We start from the raw sequence: 16,623 nt of genomic DNA on the forward strand, positions 1-16,623 counted from the left end.
TAAGAATCCTGCGACATTACACCAGTTATCCCTGGCCCCTAAAAAGAGATGACTGCTAGGAGTACAGTTCCTTGCTTTATAGGAAGTCTAAGGACAGAGAAGGAAAAAGACAGGGTACTAAATCCAGATATAGTCCCATTAGCCCAAGACAGGGGGGTTGACTAAATGGAGTTGACAGTTTAATCTGTCTTTCATCACTATTCATTATGAAGGGCCACCAGCATCTTGCCCTGTATAAGGTATAAATCAGTGGGCAAGGAGATTCTAAATTATGCATTATACTGGGCCTTCACTGGGTTTGGACCTTCATAATGTATATCAGCGTCAAGTTGATGAAACAACTATTCCGGCAAACTCATTTGTCAACTTTCCCTTTAGTCAATAAACCCCAAATTGAATTTTAGTAAAAGTTGATACGTCTTTTTTTTTCTGGCCCAATAAAAAGTAAGGCTACACAGGCTTTCAGGATCTCAGATGTATCTTTTTCTCTGTTGGTCCAATATAAAAAGTGTCAACTGAGAGTAAAGACTCTGCATGAAAGAAATTAATAGCACCCCCCCTTTTTTTTTTTTTTTTTTTTTTTTTTTATAAATCTTTAAAGTAGCCATTGCTGCTGTAGGACACCAAAAGGTAAAATCTGGGAAAATAAAACCTAGAGGTTTGCTCAGTGGCAACAAAAATCAAACAAAGGCTAGTTATGTTAGCCATATACTATTATTTATTCCTTGCAGAAAGAATTCCTGTACAATATATCAGAGAATTCCATATAACAAGCAGTTGTGGTGCAAAGTGGTTCAAGTGGCGCAGTCACCATAGCAACACATGGAAAGGTTGCCTGCTCATCGCTCTTTATTTAGCTCCTGGGACTTAAAATCTTAGTACATACAAAGACTCCAGAAAATCAACATCTAGTGTTTCAAATAGGCTTTATTAAATAATAAGGGTAATATTAAGGGTGCATGGGGGAAAGACACACATGTTCTTGTTTATTGTAAAGTAATAAGTTAGATATTTCTTTGTATACCCATATTATTAATGCTGCAAGCCAAAAAGATTGCTTTATTATGATTTTGGAGACAGTTTCAGTTAATTTCCCACAGAAGCATTCATGTGTCCTTCTTGACCAGTCACCTGCATGTTCACTCTGAATTAAATATTTACTATTCTATAGTAACATTGTAGACGGGCATTCAAAATGATTTTAAAAATAAGTTAATCACATGGCCAAGGCCGTTGCCAAGTACTGACGTGCTAATGCCAAGGTATACACGTGAAGGTAATGAACTTTGCATTCCAAGTCACATTCGTGCGTGACTCACCTATCCAAAGGTTATAGAAGACTGCACGTTAGCGTGTACCTCTTGAACGCAAGCAACTATACAAGAGGTACACGCTAGTAGCCCTAAAGCGAAGGGGGGAAGAACTGATCTCGGCTTACAGACATTAACCACCGTCAGAAAAATGGGAATCGGGAAATGTATTTAGCCAGTAAAATAAAGCATTTAACCCCTTAAGGACAATGGGCGGTCCCTATACCAATTGAACACAATGCATTTTGTACGGGCTTTGTCATTAAGGGGTTAAAGTTGGTATATGGTACATAAGAACTTACATTTGAGGACTTTGTTCCATTCCATACAATGTAACATGTTCTATAGTGATTCTAGCTTATTTCTAGGTGGAAATGTACAGGCAGTTTTGTTCCCTCTGTCCCAATATACATGGCTTATATAGAGCAAGCCAAACCCTGGTCCAGTTTTGAGGTGTCAGAGATGGAACCATAAGGGTAGGTGTACACCATACTTTACAGAAGCTACAAGAACATCTGATACAAGCATAAAAAAGACAAAATGTTTTCCTTTTTTAAGAAATAGTTGACTTACATACAACACAATACAGGTAGGAAGAGAAAAGACTATTAGTTTTATTACTTTTAAGCCACAAGAGGGCAGAACAAGCTCAGCGCTGGCAATACAGGACCTAATGCAATCTAAAATTCTTATTTTAATTTCTTGCATTTCAAAAAGAATATCTGCTCCCCAGACAAGGCAGTGTACAATATACAAAGGTCTGGTCTCAGTAGCAGGTATAATCAGCTACACAAAATCTGGTTTCCCAACCAGTGTCTTTTGCCAAAGCTCAAGGATTAAACTTTAACAAAATGCATGGGTGGAGAATAACATTTACTATTAAATGTCAAATAGCATCACGAATAAATACGGTTTGTTCCGGTATACACACACAGAATCACTTAACATGAAGCGTAGCATTGAGAAAATAAAAAGTGGATCATTGGAGGTAGAGATGGTTTGTATGGCAAGTTGAATGGGCTAGATAATTCTAAACATATGTAAAATCGACATGTATTATATTTTTAATATATTATAAGTGCATTCAATTGTGTATGTGTCACTGTCAGGTGGGATGCAGTGCTTAAGGGCTACCAGTATTCATTAAGTGGAATGAAGCACCAAATAACAATGTTCTTACAGATGCATTTTTTTTGATAACCAGACGGTACCATTCAAATCATCATCGTGGACAGCTACAGTCATCTAACCAGGCATGCCCTTCCCATCTATAAAACATGCTTTGGTTTGTAAAAGAGGCTTAAGAACTACTGAAACCATGTCAAATGCTACAGTAATTCTGCTTGACTAAACAATTTGTAAACTGATCACATTTAAGTAGGTTGTATGGGGGGAAAAAAAAGATCTGTCATGTGTCTACAGATCTCATCTTCTGAGTCTTCATAAATAAATGGTAAGGCTATGCTTAAGCTTATAGGTGCCAACTGCAGAAACAAACGTTAATGTATATATTGCCAGAATGTAAGCCTTGCCTGTGACTGAAAATGGACTTTATACCCAACAATAAAGATTAAAGAGCCTTTTGACAAATTGTCCCATGCACACACAAGACATTTTATTCATACCAGCAGCTGACTTCAAAAACATATAGAACATATACATTTTTAGTTGCTCAAGGGATTATAAAAGGCTATAAGGGTTGCTGTTAGTATAGCAAGACAAAGCCTTCATCTGTAAAATAACCAAGTAGCATTTTATAGAAGCACTATTCTGGCAAATATTTGAAGCACAACAATGAGTCAAGACCTCAGTTTTTCCAATCAGATTACAATAGGCAGGTCAGTGTCCACAAACACTAAGGCAAGTTAAAATGACATTAATGTCCAGCTTCCCATTCATTATTTCTTCAAATTACAATATCAGTTTTCACATCTTAGTGCACATATGTATTTTATATTATTGGCACCAGGATTCCTTTCAGGAACAGATCACTTTGTACAAGTGCTACCTGTCATTCTCCTAGTAACGATAAACTTTTTACAACAAGCGTACAAGGAAGTTGAAACAGACTGACACATATTGGTTTTAGAAAATGGTCCTGTCTGTATGAAGTGTTCGGCGAGAATGTGGAGAAAAAGTCAGTTATAGTCCCTGGATAGAATAAAGTGCACATTATGAATATATGCCTTGTAATGAAAAGTGCTGTGCTGATAAAACATAATATGCTACAATAATTTTATCATTATTGCTGAACCCACCGCATACCCCACTGTCCCCAAAACAAATGGCATCACATATTTGAATGGTAACAAAGCTACAAGAACCACCCTTCCCAATAAATGTCTAATTTACTATATAAAACAGTCCAACTCTGTCACAATAAATGCAATTGGTTAAAATACAAGAAATGTCAAACACCTCAAGCCCTTACCTGCAGCCAACAGGTCAATTTGATATGCGTAAGAAATAGAGTATTACCAGTTAGGTGGAATACGACTCCAGGGTGACACCTCGGATGAAGACTTTTAATACGGAGAAGGAGCAATAGTTTGCTTCTAAGTATAGCCGACAGGCATCCCACTTAAAAAATGTTGCTGGCCTATTCAGAGATGATGACAGACACACTGGCTAGCGCAAAGAGCACTAGGCCATTTGCCTTCCGTGACTGCCATGAGACATACAGCCGTGGAAAAAAATATAACAAGCAACACAGGTGACTTCCTTTCCGGCCCAGAAAGTTGTTTGGTTTTTTTAAACAGATGGTGGAAATGCAGGACATTCCTGTACAGCAGCTTCTCTGTTCCGTGGAAGCTCTTCATAATTCACATGCTATTACAGTCTATATCATTCACACTCTTTGGCTGTTCATTAACTGGAAAGTGTGGCATAAGGAACACTAGATGTGATTAAGCGCTGTACGTGCAGGAGAGCTTGACACTGTCACAGCACACACCTCCCTGTTTCTGAGATCATTTCTCAATGACACCCGGCTCCTCAGAACTGCTGAGAGCAGCTTGTCTGGTTAATGTCAGATTATCTTGAATATGATAAAACCAGCCCCAGCGTCACGGAGGACGGCATTTTCTTAATAGTATGTTTTGCGGATGGGATTTAAGAACATTGTATCACATGAGGCTCTTCCACCTCTGTCCTCTCATCTGGTCTACAAATGCCCATAATGGTATTATAGAGAAACAGGGACCTCATCCCGTATACCTCTATTTTTCGAATGTTATTCTATTTAGAATACAATGTACAAAAATGCTGTCCTACACTGGCAAAGGTTGGCCTTCATTATAATTAGTGAAAATACTGACCAAAGCCAATTTGAAATGGATAATTTAATACATAAGGCACCCTGGTACAGAAGCAGAAGATGATCTCTTGTGAGCTTACAATCTATAGGACAAGTTTAACCACAATAAGGGCCACCTACCTTTAATATAAGCCACAGCTTTCTCAAGAAGCAGTGCGGAACATGTAAACAACTCATCCCATTCCATTATGTATACTTAATATTAATAGCTGAGAACTTTGTGCATTATCGGGCAGGATCAGGTTTAAAAAGAAAAGAAAAAAAAAAGAATGTAGTGTAGCTATTTGAGACTTTCAGTACAGCGGATTTTAAACATGGCTGTATCAGCTCTTCTATTTCTGCTCATATGCTCCTCCTGCATCATAAACTTTCTTGGGGCTCAACACACAGTGAGAAATACCGCTTATAATACACAATTCCTTATCATTACTTGCTACTCATCTCCAGCCTCCATATAAAACCATACCAGATTTCAGTATCCAAAAAAAATAAATAAATAAAAAAAAAATGCTGCTGTAATTTAAAAGCACACTCAAGAGATAACAGATACCAAAAAACTTAAAGTGCTTTGCAATGCTAAAAAAAAAAATAAGAAAAAAAAAAAAATCAATCATATCCTGGGGACAAAGATCGTATATCTGATGTTCAAATATTATCCCACACAGCAAGCAGACAGGTCGTAGCCAGTCCTACATGTATACTTGTCTATGATGTCAAGTTGTGCGAGCTTGTTCCTTTGGGTTGAGCTCAGCTCTCGGATATGCCAACAGATCCCTGTATCAGAATGCAAACAAGCAAAAGCTACTGAAATGGTGGTCTTTTGGATTTGTTTACATTTAGTTTATTTTTGGAACAGCTTTGTCACATGAAGTGCTGCTTCTTTGATTTCTGGTGGCATCCTCTTAATGCCAGAGACTTAGTACACTAGCCTGGTAAATCAGGCGTTATGATTATTTGCCCAAGCACCCATGATTGGTCATAGCCAACAATCAAGGTGAGCTAATGTCACCTCTATGAAAGCCTACTAGACCGGCAAAGGTGTCAACTTTAGAATTGTTGGGTATTGTTTCTAAAAGAATACATGGAGGCACACTCCTGTGAAAATGTTCCCACTGAAAATAATGTTCCTAAAAACAATTAAACAAAGAACATTTCTATTTGATAGCCTTGTAGATTTGGGATGACAAGACACACTAGATTTATAAGCATCATGGCAAGCAATGCAATGGTCCAATCAACAGAAAGTGTTCATAGATTGTTATAGATAGATAGATAGATAGATAGATACTCCCCTAGTGATATCTTTTAATATCAATAGGTCCCAAAGAAATTTCAGTAAAGACCTACACCCTAGCCATACTATGAACATTTTGAGGTCTTTTCATAATAGAAAGTGTTTGCAGAACAAATGCAGTTTCAACTCCTTGACTTTGCCATCAATTATGAAAGGCCATAGTGCGCCTCTACTGCAGGAAGGGCTTGGTTGGCCCTATGTAATGTATATTTACATTGTGAGGTTTCTTTAAAGTCTCCTCACACATTATGAAAAGTCAGCTCAGCCCTTAATCTCTTTCTGGAGAGATATGGTAAAGTTTGCCCCCTTTATAATGAAGTGATGTGAGGGGGTTTATACCACAACTCTACCTTTAGTGAATAAACTCCTGGGTGAATTTACTAATCAATGTTTATTAAATCTTACAAGTTACCGAAAAACGGATGAGTTGCCAAGGAATTAAATTTGCCGAGCACAAAGCCAAGCCTCTGGTGATTCAAGGAGTAATGACTGCTTCATTTCCCAATAAACCCAGAGACTATGAATGCGAGAAGAGATGCTAGAGAAACGAAGATATGGAGCATACAATACAAAACCTGACAATTTCACAAAACACATACCTACTACTACACCCATTAAAACTTCCCAGTACCATGCTGCAAGAGCAAATCTAAATGGTTGATGAGAACCAGCTGCACTAATCTAAAAATATATAGTATGGTTCCTAACTTCTATATAGACTTCCAAGAAATCCGCAGGAGCAAAATACGGCCATTCAGCCCATCTAGTCAGTCCAATTTTCTTGCTTTGAAGACTCACACCTGACTCAGTCCTTGGTCTCATCTTAGTTTCAAGGTAGCCATGCAAATGTAAAATTCCCTTAACAGTGGTGAGTTCAACCACTTACTACTAAAACTGTTTTCTAAAAGAAACAAATTGTGCTTGCTCTGGTGATCCATGTAAAAAATATGGCATTACAACCCCTTTAACTTTTTACCAGCTAAAAGTAGAGCAGTACTTCTTTACCAGGCAATATTCAGGTGAAGTCCTACACAGCAAGCAGACGAACAGATGGAGATCATGCTTCAATTTTGAATGATATAGAACTTTGTCACTGACATGAACCAACACTGGATGTATCCGGCATCCATCAACCTTCCATTTAAGCATTATTTCAATCTTTACAAAAAACATTTTTATTTTTTTATTAATCCTCTTTGTCAAAATAAGTTATACACATTTAAGTCTCGAAGAACCTGACAGTTCACCTATTATACTGTAGTATGAATAACCCTTAATGTTGACCTTTACAAAGGCGAAATAGTACATCTAATGAATAGCTGATTGAGTTCTACAAGTTATATAGGGATAGAGAAAGCTTAGCCTCAATCAATCAAGCAAAAGCACACCCAAGATATGGTAGCCCAAAGATCATAAGTATAGTTATCCCTCGTGCAGGCAGTAGACAATACGCAAGTCATGCACGGAACAGAATTTACTTTATTAACTTTACTGAATTTCTATTAAGAGATTAAGAGCTATCCCATCAGAGAAAAGGCTGTGTATATATAAATACATATCCGTGACAAAAGGCTGTTAGTACATGTAATTCCCATACAACAAATGCATCATATGGGGGCCAAAAATGCTCTCCCCGTTTTAGCTTCAAGCCAGAAGTTATCTGTTTATAGAATCTCAGCATTGTGAGTTCAAGCACAGACCTCACCTGTCTCTTCTCACCCAACCTGTTTTATATAGTAATATTTCTTAAAGCACCTCCAGCAAATTACAGGCACAGGTAAATAGCGATTACATGCTTGTTACTCATCACAGAAATTGGTCTGTGAACAAAACACGTTATCCACGTCCAGATGCACACGCTTTCATTTTACCAAATCACACAGCTCATATCAGTTATATAAAAATACATATTAGCTTACCCTTTTTTCAAAACAGATGTTTGCCTTTCGTCATTTTAATTACTTATTATTGGTTTCAGTTTACGTTGTCATTTTGAATACAAATAAGATAACCCAAAACATTCTTAAATGTAAAAAGAGGATACGACTATGGCATATTATTAAGAATATCATCACTTATGTGACCCTAAAGATTCTTAGTATATGTGATATAGTGCATTAAAATAAATAAGAATTTCCATCAGGATGTATATAATGGATGATCTGTAACATGCACCACACATAAAACTAGAGATGAAGCCATATACAGAACACATAAAAGCAATATAAGTCTATAGATCACTGATTTTGGACACAGCGGAGAAGGTTTTGTGTTCTTATTGCTCTTGGACATGGTATGGAAGAATAGAAAAACAAAACATGTGAGATCTACAGAATTTCAACTGTTCAGCTTATGATCTTTAGCATGTGTTTTGAATACTTCTCTAATAAACAGAATAAATACAGACCTATTAACTGTTTGATCAAAGGTCAAGAAGAGGCATTTCAAGAGTTGGGTTGGTCACCCATGACCTAAAAAGAACAATTATTCATTGAAACCAATCTTCAAAAGCTTATTTACCCCTTGTATCCAAAAAAAAAAAAAAAAGTAATCATAAATCAACTGCTGCACAGCAAAGATAAACATGTAATAAACAGACAGAAAGGAAGCAAAACGATAGAAAGTACCAACCTAGAACATCCTATCTCCCAATACCTAGATGCAGTAAAATACCCGATGTCTCCGGTTGTTGATAAAACCCAGGTTCCAAACGTGTGATGTGCATGATCTTTATGAGGATGCTCCTTGTTATTACTGATAGAAGAACATAAACCCTCAGTGGATATGCACTACATCGAGCTCTTTGAACCCACCCTTTTCTGGCATGTAATGCACCCCCAGGCCTGGAGCCTTACAACAAATCGTAAACATACGGTAATATGCTTACCGTGGGTAAGAGAAAACATACCAGGGAAGAGAGACCCTCTGGACTTGTCTTAAGTGTAGAGTTTGGCCCGTCAGTTTTTATAGTGGTCTGATGATAGTACACCTCCCACATAGGTGAAAGGCAACTATGAATTCAGGAGACTTAATAAAGGGGTTCCCCAAGTCTTAACTGCTGTGAAGAACAACTTGTTTTATATTAGGTTTTCTCTACTAGGGACAGACCAAGATCCCCTGGAATGCTCGGCAAACTGATTATAATGCTTCATTGAACGCCCAGTAATCCGTCAAGTATGTGACCCCTTCATCGAACTGTGGGCAGCCATTTGGTTTTCTTTATGGGGAGGATAACCTGTAGTAGTGGCATTTGCTTTCCTTAATCGGTGGATCACTATATAAAATCCTTGTGTTGGCCTATTAAAGTGTTAATCACTGGACTGGAGTTATGGAGTAGCCTAAGGAAGAGTTAATCTAGAATGCTCCATGGTATGAATATAAAGAAGCTGCATATGGCAATAATAGAATTTAATTTGTCACAGCAACTTCCAGCAGGTGTGACTGTTGGCTTTTATTCATTGACGTCACTACAACACTGACTGCAGTGGATTGGGCTGAATTCTCAATTCTATAGAAGGTATACATTCGCATACACTCATACTAAGCAATGCAATCATACAGCCTTATCCCCACCAGGCAAGACGTGATTTATGCCTGTACATCTCCACTTACAGGAGGAACATCTAAATAGAACGCAAGACCATCAATGCAGATTGATGGGGCAAGGTGCAGGTTACATTCAGGTGTCCGGATAAATCTTTTGGCTCAAAAAAAAAGGCTCATGCACGAAAATATCCCACTTGGAAAAACTAAATACAAAATACACCAATATGTTTAAGAAACAACTAAATGAAATTATACCAAGATCTATGGAATGGTATGGAGGAAAGGTCCAAAAAAACAATTCTGGTGCAAAAGTGGTACATTTAGTACTTTCACTATACCCAGAGATCGTGCTTCTGCGGAATGCACCGCCTTGGACTGGTTTTTAACACAAACTCCACAAAAATGAACAGTATTGTGGTTCTTATCTAACAGAACTAACACATAGGAGAGAAAAGGGCTCAAACAAGTCGAAAGAGGTCTGTTATACTGCACTTTTATTGCCCCCTACACTGGAAGCTATATTAATCCACAAGGCTCAATGAGCATGTTGGAGGGATCCACTTTTGTTGTGTTGGAAATAAAACATGTCCTCCTTTCTCATCACTCACACCCAGTAAATCTTTATATCTGACAGTGATGGATAGGTGTGGAGGACAATCCCAGATCCACCCTAATTTTTTTCTTCCCAAACAGATAACTGCATATTCCTTACAATATGCACAGAGTTTCTTAAATGGATTATGAATTAAATTAGGAGTAAATCACACTATTAGAATATGCTTAAAACAATCCACCAAATCACAGCTGAACACATGAGGTTGAAAACAGCATTTATTTAGAGGAAATAAATATTGCTTAACTTTTATAGAGATGCAATACAATAATTGTATTGTTTCTTACGATATGCACATTATTATACAATTAGTTAATAAAGTATCATTCGAGATAAAAGGCTGCAGGGACCGGTTAAAGCGTTTCGCACATCGGTGCTTAATCTCTAGTATTTATGCCTGATGACTAGGGCTGCAACTAACGATTATTTTAATAATCGATTAGTTGGCCGATTATTTTTTCGATTAATCGGATAAAAACAAAATTAAATTTAATAAAATGCCCTGCACCCACCCACACTCTGCCCCATCAGTTTCCCACCCGGCAATCTCTCTCGCAATCTCTCTCTCTCTCTCTCTCTCTCTCTCTCTCCCTCTCTCCCTCTCTCTCTCTCTCTCTCTCTCCCTCCGCTACCGAATCATTCCACTTACAACGTTCAACCGCAAAACTTTATTCAACTCTTCATCGTTCAACCGCGTCACATCCGTCATTACGTAACTTCAAGCAGACGGACACTACAGAGCTCTGCAGCAGAAACGGGGGAACGCTGGCGGAGGTAAGTGAAAGGAGCCGAGCGCTCCAACGACGAATCCATCACTCGATTAATCGATAACGGAAATCGTCGACAACGATTCCCGTTATCGATTATTATCGATTTTATCGATTCGTTGTTTCAGGTCTACTGATGACTGATACTTTTTGGCTTGTCATTGTAACAGTCCCGGTGGTCAAGCGATTGGAATTTACAGCGCATTTCCGAACACCACCAAGTAGAACATATGACATACAGTATACCAGCAACATCTCACTAGCTTCTGCCCAAGAGAACAGTAAATTAACAAAAGCACTAAAAAGATCACATGGCGGGCTCGAGGGCTCCCAGAGTTCAGTGGCCACCAGCAGTATACAGCATTAAAAACCAGTATAATGTTCACTATGGGAGGAGGAGCGATGACGTAACACGTTGTACGTGTGCGTGCGCGGCGTGCTGGAGCTCGGGCTGTAGTTTTCGCGGGGTCCGGAAGAGATCCTCCGTGGAGGCTGTGACGACGGCGGTTCGCCGCGGCTGAGGTTTGCCGGCTCTGACCGGTGTGGTGCGGTGTGGAGGGGCCGTCGATGCGGTCAGTGGAGGAAGAGATTCCACGACCGTGGATGAACGGCCGGTCTTGTGGTCAGCCGGCCAGGCGGGACCCCGGCATGCGCGGGAGGCGCTGACCTCATTCCCGGGCTGCTGTGTGCACTGGAGAGTTGCCGGATGGGGACCTGGAGAGCGCTGAGGTTTTGAGGTCTGTGGAGCCGGCCGTCTTACCTGAGAGTTGGGAGCATTGGTGGCAGCAACTGCAGTGAAAAAGGGAAGGCGTTTTTTGTGTTCACATACAATTTCAACCACCAATATATGAGTGAAATAACAACAAAGATAAGTGGTTTTTTTTTTCCCTTTTTTTTTTCAAGTGACTGTTTGGTTTGCATTTTTTTTTTTCTCTTTACTATATATATACTCTATATAGTATATAGTATAGAGTATATATACTCTAAGTCTACAGTTACACATTTTTTGATGACTACAAACAATTTAACATCCAGAAGCTGATTACAAGACTGAAGTGGACTATAATCTTTCTTCACAAACTGACCACTTAAAACGTGTGACTGTTTATTCGCTTCCTCTAAATGCCACTTGTGTATATTATCTACACATAGTGGGGATTATATATGAATAACTCAACTTTAAACATACAGAAGCGAATTATAAAATAATTTACTTGGACTGGGATACCAATTTTGGCTGTATTGCTGCTACATGCTCACGGGGTTAATCTGTTACATATTGTGGCCCCAACATAGAGAACTAGACCATTAGACAAAAAAGCTTGGATCAGTTCATAATTGTCTCTTTATCAAAGGGAGACCAGCTTTAAAGGCCTTTTTCTTATACCACTAATATATACATTCTAAACCCAACTAGAGAAGATTATATAAACTCCAGCATATCAAGCGTAATACAGTTGGGCTCTGGGATTATAACACCTTGAGGTCCTGAATTGCAACAACTTAATAACACCTAATATAGAATTCATTACGAAACCATATTTATTCGTCTCAAAGAAGTTAAAGATACGAGGAAGGAGAAGCAGCTCAAGATGGCGACAAGGAAGACCACTGAAAAACAAAAAAGGGATAAAAGGGAGGACAAGACAGACAGATCTGATAAAAGACTTTCCTTTTTCTCCCCTCAAGCCTCGAAACCAGAAAAGGGAAGACTAGATCCAGAGTCTGTAATGAATAGATCAAGTTCTGGTGAAGAGGAACAACATATAAGAACGGTATTACTTCCAGATATGACATCTCAAATTCAAGAACAGCTGAGAATGGCTTTAGACACACAATTTGATAGAATAAAACAAGAAATTCATATACAGATTCAAGATTTAAAAAATGATCTTTTAGCGATCGCCAACCGAGTTAAATTAAATGAAGAGAAAATAGAAAATTTACTAATGGCAGATTCGCTTCAGCAAGACAATATCAAGTTGAATACTGTAAAAATCGATTTACTCGAACAAAAAATTGCCGACCTTGAAGACCGGTCAAGACATTTAAACTTGAGATTTAGAGGGATCTCTGAGACAATCTCCAACGAAAATTTAGAGAAATTTCTTAAAGATTTTCTTATAAAAATTGGTGTGAAGCAAGAAGGACATATGCCCATTTGGGAACGTTGCTATAGGACTACCAAAGCTCCAAGTTTACCACAAGAAATTCCGCGAGATATTCTGGTTTGCTGTACAAGTTCCCGAATAAAAGATAAGATTTTGAGAGCACACAGAGAAGCGGCCCCACAGGAACCATTCAATAAGATTAGAATATTACCGGATTTGTCCTACTACACAAGAATGAAAAGGCGTCAATATGCAGCTGTCACAGAAATATTGAGGAAAAACGCAATTCGCTACAAATGGGTTTATCCAGTGAAAATTTTATTATCTTATGATTATAAAACATGGACATTTGACTCACCAGAGAGCTTGAAGAAGTGGTTACAAGAACATAAACTCCAGTAGCCCACGGATTTGAACATTTCAAGACGTGATAGGGAAATGTTGTTGTTTTTTTTTTTTCTTTTTTTTTTTTTTTTTTTTTTTCTCTCTCTCGCCGAATGTTTATGCAACAAAACTCAATGTAATGTCATCTAGATATATGAGATATTTTGTATACACTGGCAGTAGGGAATACATAGGCTTAGGTGGAGTTAAGACAAATATCGAGATACCTACTAAAATAATATGATCTGATATGAGACATATGGAATTAAGATATATAAAGAGACACTTTGACATTTTAATTTATAGAAATAATATTCACTAAAATATATATATCTTATCATATCATACTGAGCTGGTGGATGTAAGATATATAGTAGGAGACTTATTTTTTTTTTTTCTTTTTTTTTTTTTCTCTTCTTCTCTCGCCTTCTTCTTTCTGAATCTCTATGCAACAAAATATAATGGAATGCCATATTGAAATATGAGACATTTAGTACACTGAAAGCAGGGAATATATAGGTATAGGTGGAGTTAAGACACACAATGAGATACTTATGGAAAGATGACTGTGGTGAAGCACATGTATTAGAATAATATGATTTGAAGGTTTTATTATGGTTAAGGTAATACGGTAGACATACGTATAATTACAATAATATGCACGGAGAATATGACACCTACACAATTTCTGTATTTTTTTTTTTTTTTTTTTTTTTTTTTAAATTAAAGTAACTTCACTAAATGAAGTAGAGGGATATTGACACAAAATAAGGTCTCTCCCGAGGGAGAAATACAGTATTCATAATTTGTAAATGAGACATATAGATGGAATTAAGATATATACAGAGACACTTTGGTATTTTATTCACGGAAATAATTCTCACTAAAATATACATAAATTTTTCAAGGTATTATATTAACGTGGGGGATGTAAACACATAGTAGGAGATATAATATTTTTTTTTTTTTTTTTTTTTTTTATTATTGGAAGCTCTCATAATGGCTAAACAATTTTACAGATATTTGAATAAGACACATACATGGAGAATATGATATCTATTATATATTATTATTATTATTATTTTAATTTTTTTTTTTTTTTTTTTTTTTTTTTCCCTTTTTTCCTCATTCTGGAGGATTGGACCAGTAGTAATTTAATAGAATATTATACAGACCCGAGCTCCAAAGCCATTAGAGTAATGGCAAACAAATTCCACAATAATAAACCATGGGTGGATTGTGGAAGTAGGCAGTTTCATCAGGGGATGTTCTACCTACATTTCTATGTTTTTAATGTTTGTACTTTTGTTTTTATGATTGTGGATTCCAGGTTTTTGTTCTACATGATAACTATGGTGTGCGAGTTTTTGGGAGACAGGCAAAGTAGTAAAAATGGGCCAGATTAGGTATGGAACAATAAATGCACAGGGCCTCAATTCTACTCAAAAGAGAGCCTTAGTTTTACAGAGGCTATGGAAAGAGAAGATAGACGTATGTTTTCTACAGGAAACTCACTGGCGAATAATTGATAAAATTAACATAAAAAATCAGAGATTTCCAATTTGTATAGATGCCTCACTGAAAACAAAAAAAAAAAGAGGAGTGGCTATTTTATTCTCCAAAGAATTGGATTTAAAATTTAAATTTGTGGAATCCGATCCTGATGGCCGATTTATCATTGCAGTCGTTGAGATAAATAATAAGATCTTAACACTACTCAATGTATATGCACCCAATGGCTCCCCAGTTACATATTTGAAAAAACTTTTGGAAAAAACATTGAAAATAAAACAGGGCCCCTTAATATGGATGGGTGACTTTAACTGCGTTTTAGATCCCAGTTTAGACAAAATGTCCTCTAAAAAGTTGATTTCTGATCGAAATATACTGTCACAGGCAAACAGATTTCAATCCTTATTGAAGAAAAACGCTCTTTACGATATATGGCGAGTTCTACATACAACAGAAAGAGATTTCACGTGTTTCTCAAAGACACATTGTGCATACTCCAGAATAGACTTAATACTGGGAGATTGCGGGTTAATAGCAAAAATTAAAAATATTAAAATACACGACATCACATGGTCAGACCATAATATGGTAACTATGGACATTGTAGATGAGAGAGAGAAATTTAGCACCGATTGGAGATTAAACCATAATTTGATGAAGAAAACAGCTGACATTGAATATATAAAAAAAATCACACATCTTTTTTTTGAAGAAAATGATGTAGAAGCCATGTCAGCGGCAAACTTATGGTGTGCCTACAAGGCAGTAATAAGAGGACATTATGTCAAACTGGGGGCCTATGCAAAAAAAAATGCTGATACTAAATTATCGGATCTGTATATTACCCTCTATCATTTAAATAAAATAAATAAACAGACTCCCTCAAATGTCAACATAGAGAAAATTGAGGTGATAAGAGATAAAATAAATTCAAAACTTATAGAAAAGACCAACAAAGCCCTTATGGCTTTAAACTCTAAAAGATATTATAAGGGTAACAGAGCAGATAAGTTGCTCACTAACCAGCTAAAAAAAAAGAGAGAGAGGAAAACAATCACTAAAATAATACATAAGGGCAGAATTCTTTTAGCCCCAGCTGAGATAGGCCGGGCCTTCAATGAATCCTACAAGGATCTATACAATTTATCAAACACTGTGGAAGACTCAGAAGTAAGAGATTACTTTAGAAACAGGTCATTTCCCAAGATAACTGAAGAATCTTTACACAGTTTGAATAGTAAAGTCACCTTGGAGGAGGTCCAGAAGAGAGTCCGTGAGTTAAAAGAAAATAAATCTCCTGGACCAGACGGCTTTAGTGCGCGTTTTTACAAGATTTTTTTGGAGGATCTCTCACCGTATTTGGTACGGGCATTTAACGAAAGTATAGATAAGGGTGCCTTACCGGAAGAACTACTCAGAGGCAATATAACACCAATTTTAAAAGCAAACAAAAATCCTGAAGAACTAACAAGTTATAGGCCGATATCTTTGCTCAACTTGGATGCTAAGATCTATGCAGGAGTCCTTGCTGAAAGGCTGAGTGTATTTCTTCCGCAACTGATCCATATGGACCAGGTGGGCTTTATTAAAGGTCGGTCATCTGCTAATCATATAAAGGGCTTTAGCTGGTATTTTTGAGGAGAATTTGATAAAGAAACTTCCCCAGCTGACCCTCTCATTAGATGCCGAGAAGGCATTTGACAGGGTCAGCTGGAGATTCATGGCCGAAGCATTGAGAGCATTCGGTCTTGAAGGGAGAATACACCAGGC

General features: G+C 37.4%; 1 protein-coding gene across 7 annotated transcripts in view; it reads right to left on the reverse strand.

Annotated features, from left to right (window-relative positions):
- Window positions 1-16,623, reverse strand: part of KANK1 (KN motif and ankyrin repeat domains 1) — an 81,634-nt gene that overhangs the window by 39,520 nt on the left and 25,491 nt on the right. The window contains exon 1 of one of the 7 annotated variants that reach the window (XM_053466301.1): window positions 8,552-8,774. The exons of 5 other annotated variants lie outside the window; for them this stretch is intronic. The gene's annotated coding sequence lies outside the window, so the exon portion shown is untranslated. Of the gene's footprint in view, window positions 1-3,788; window positions 3,907-8,551; window positions 8,775-16,623 lie in introns of those variants that run through there. One more of the 7 variants, XM_053466318.1, reaches the window with a different exon arrangement.

This window comes from Spea bombifrons, chromosome 1 (assembly GCF_027358695.1).
Source record: "Spea bombifrons isolate aSpeBom1 chromosome 1, aSpeBom1.2.pri, whole genome shotgun sequence".
NCBI lineage: Eukaryota > Metazoa > Chordata > Amphibia > Anura > Pelobatidae > Spea > Spea bombifrons.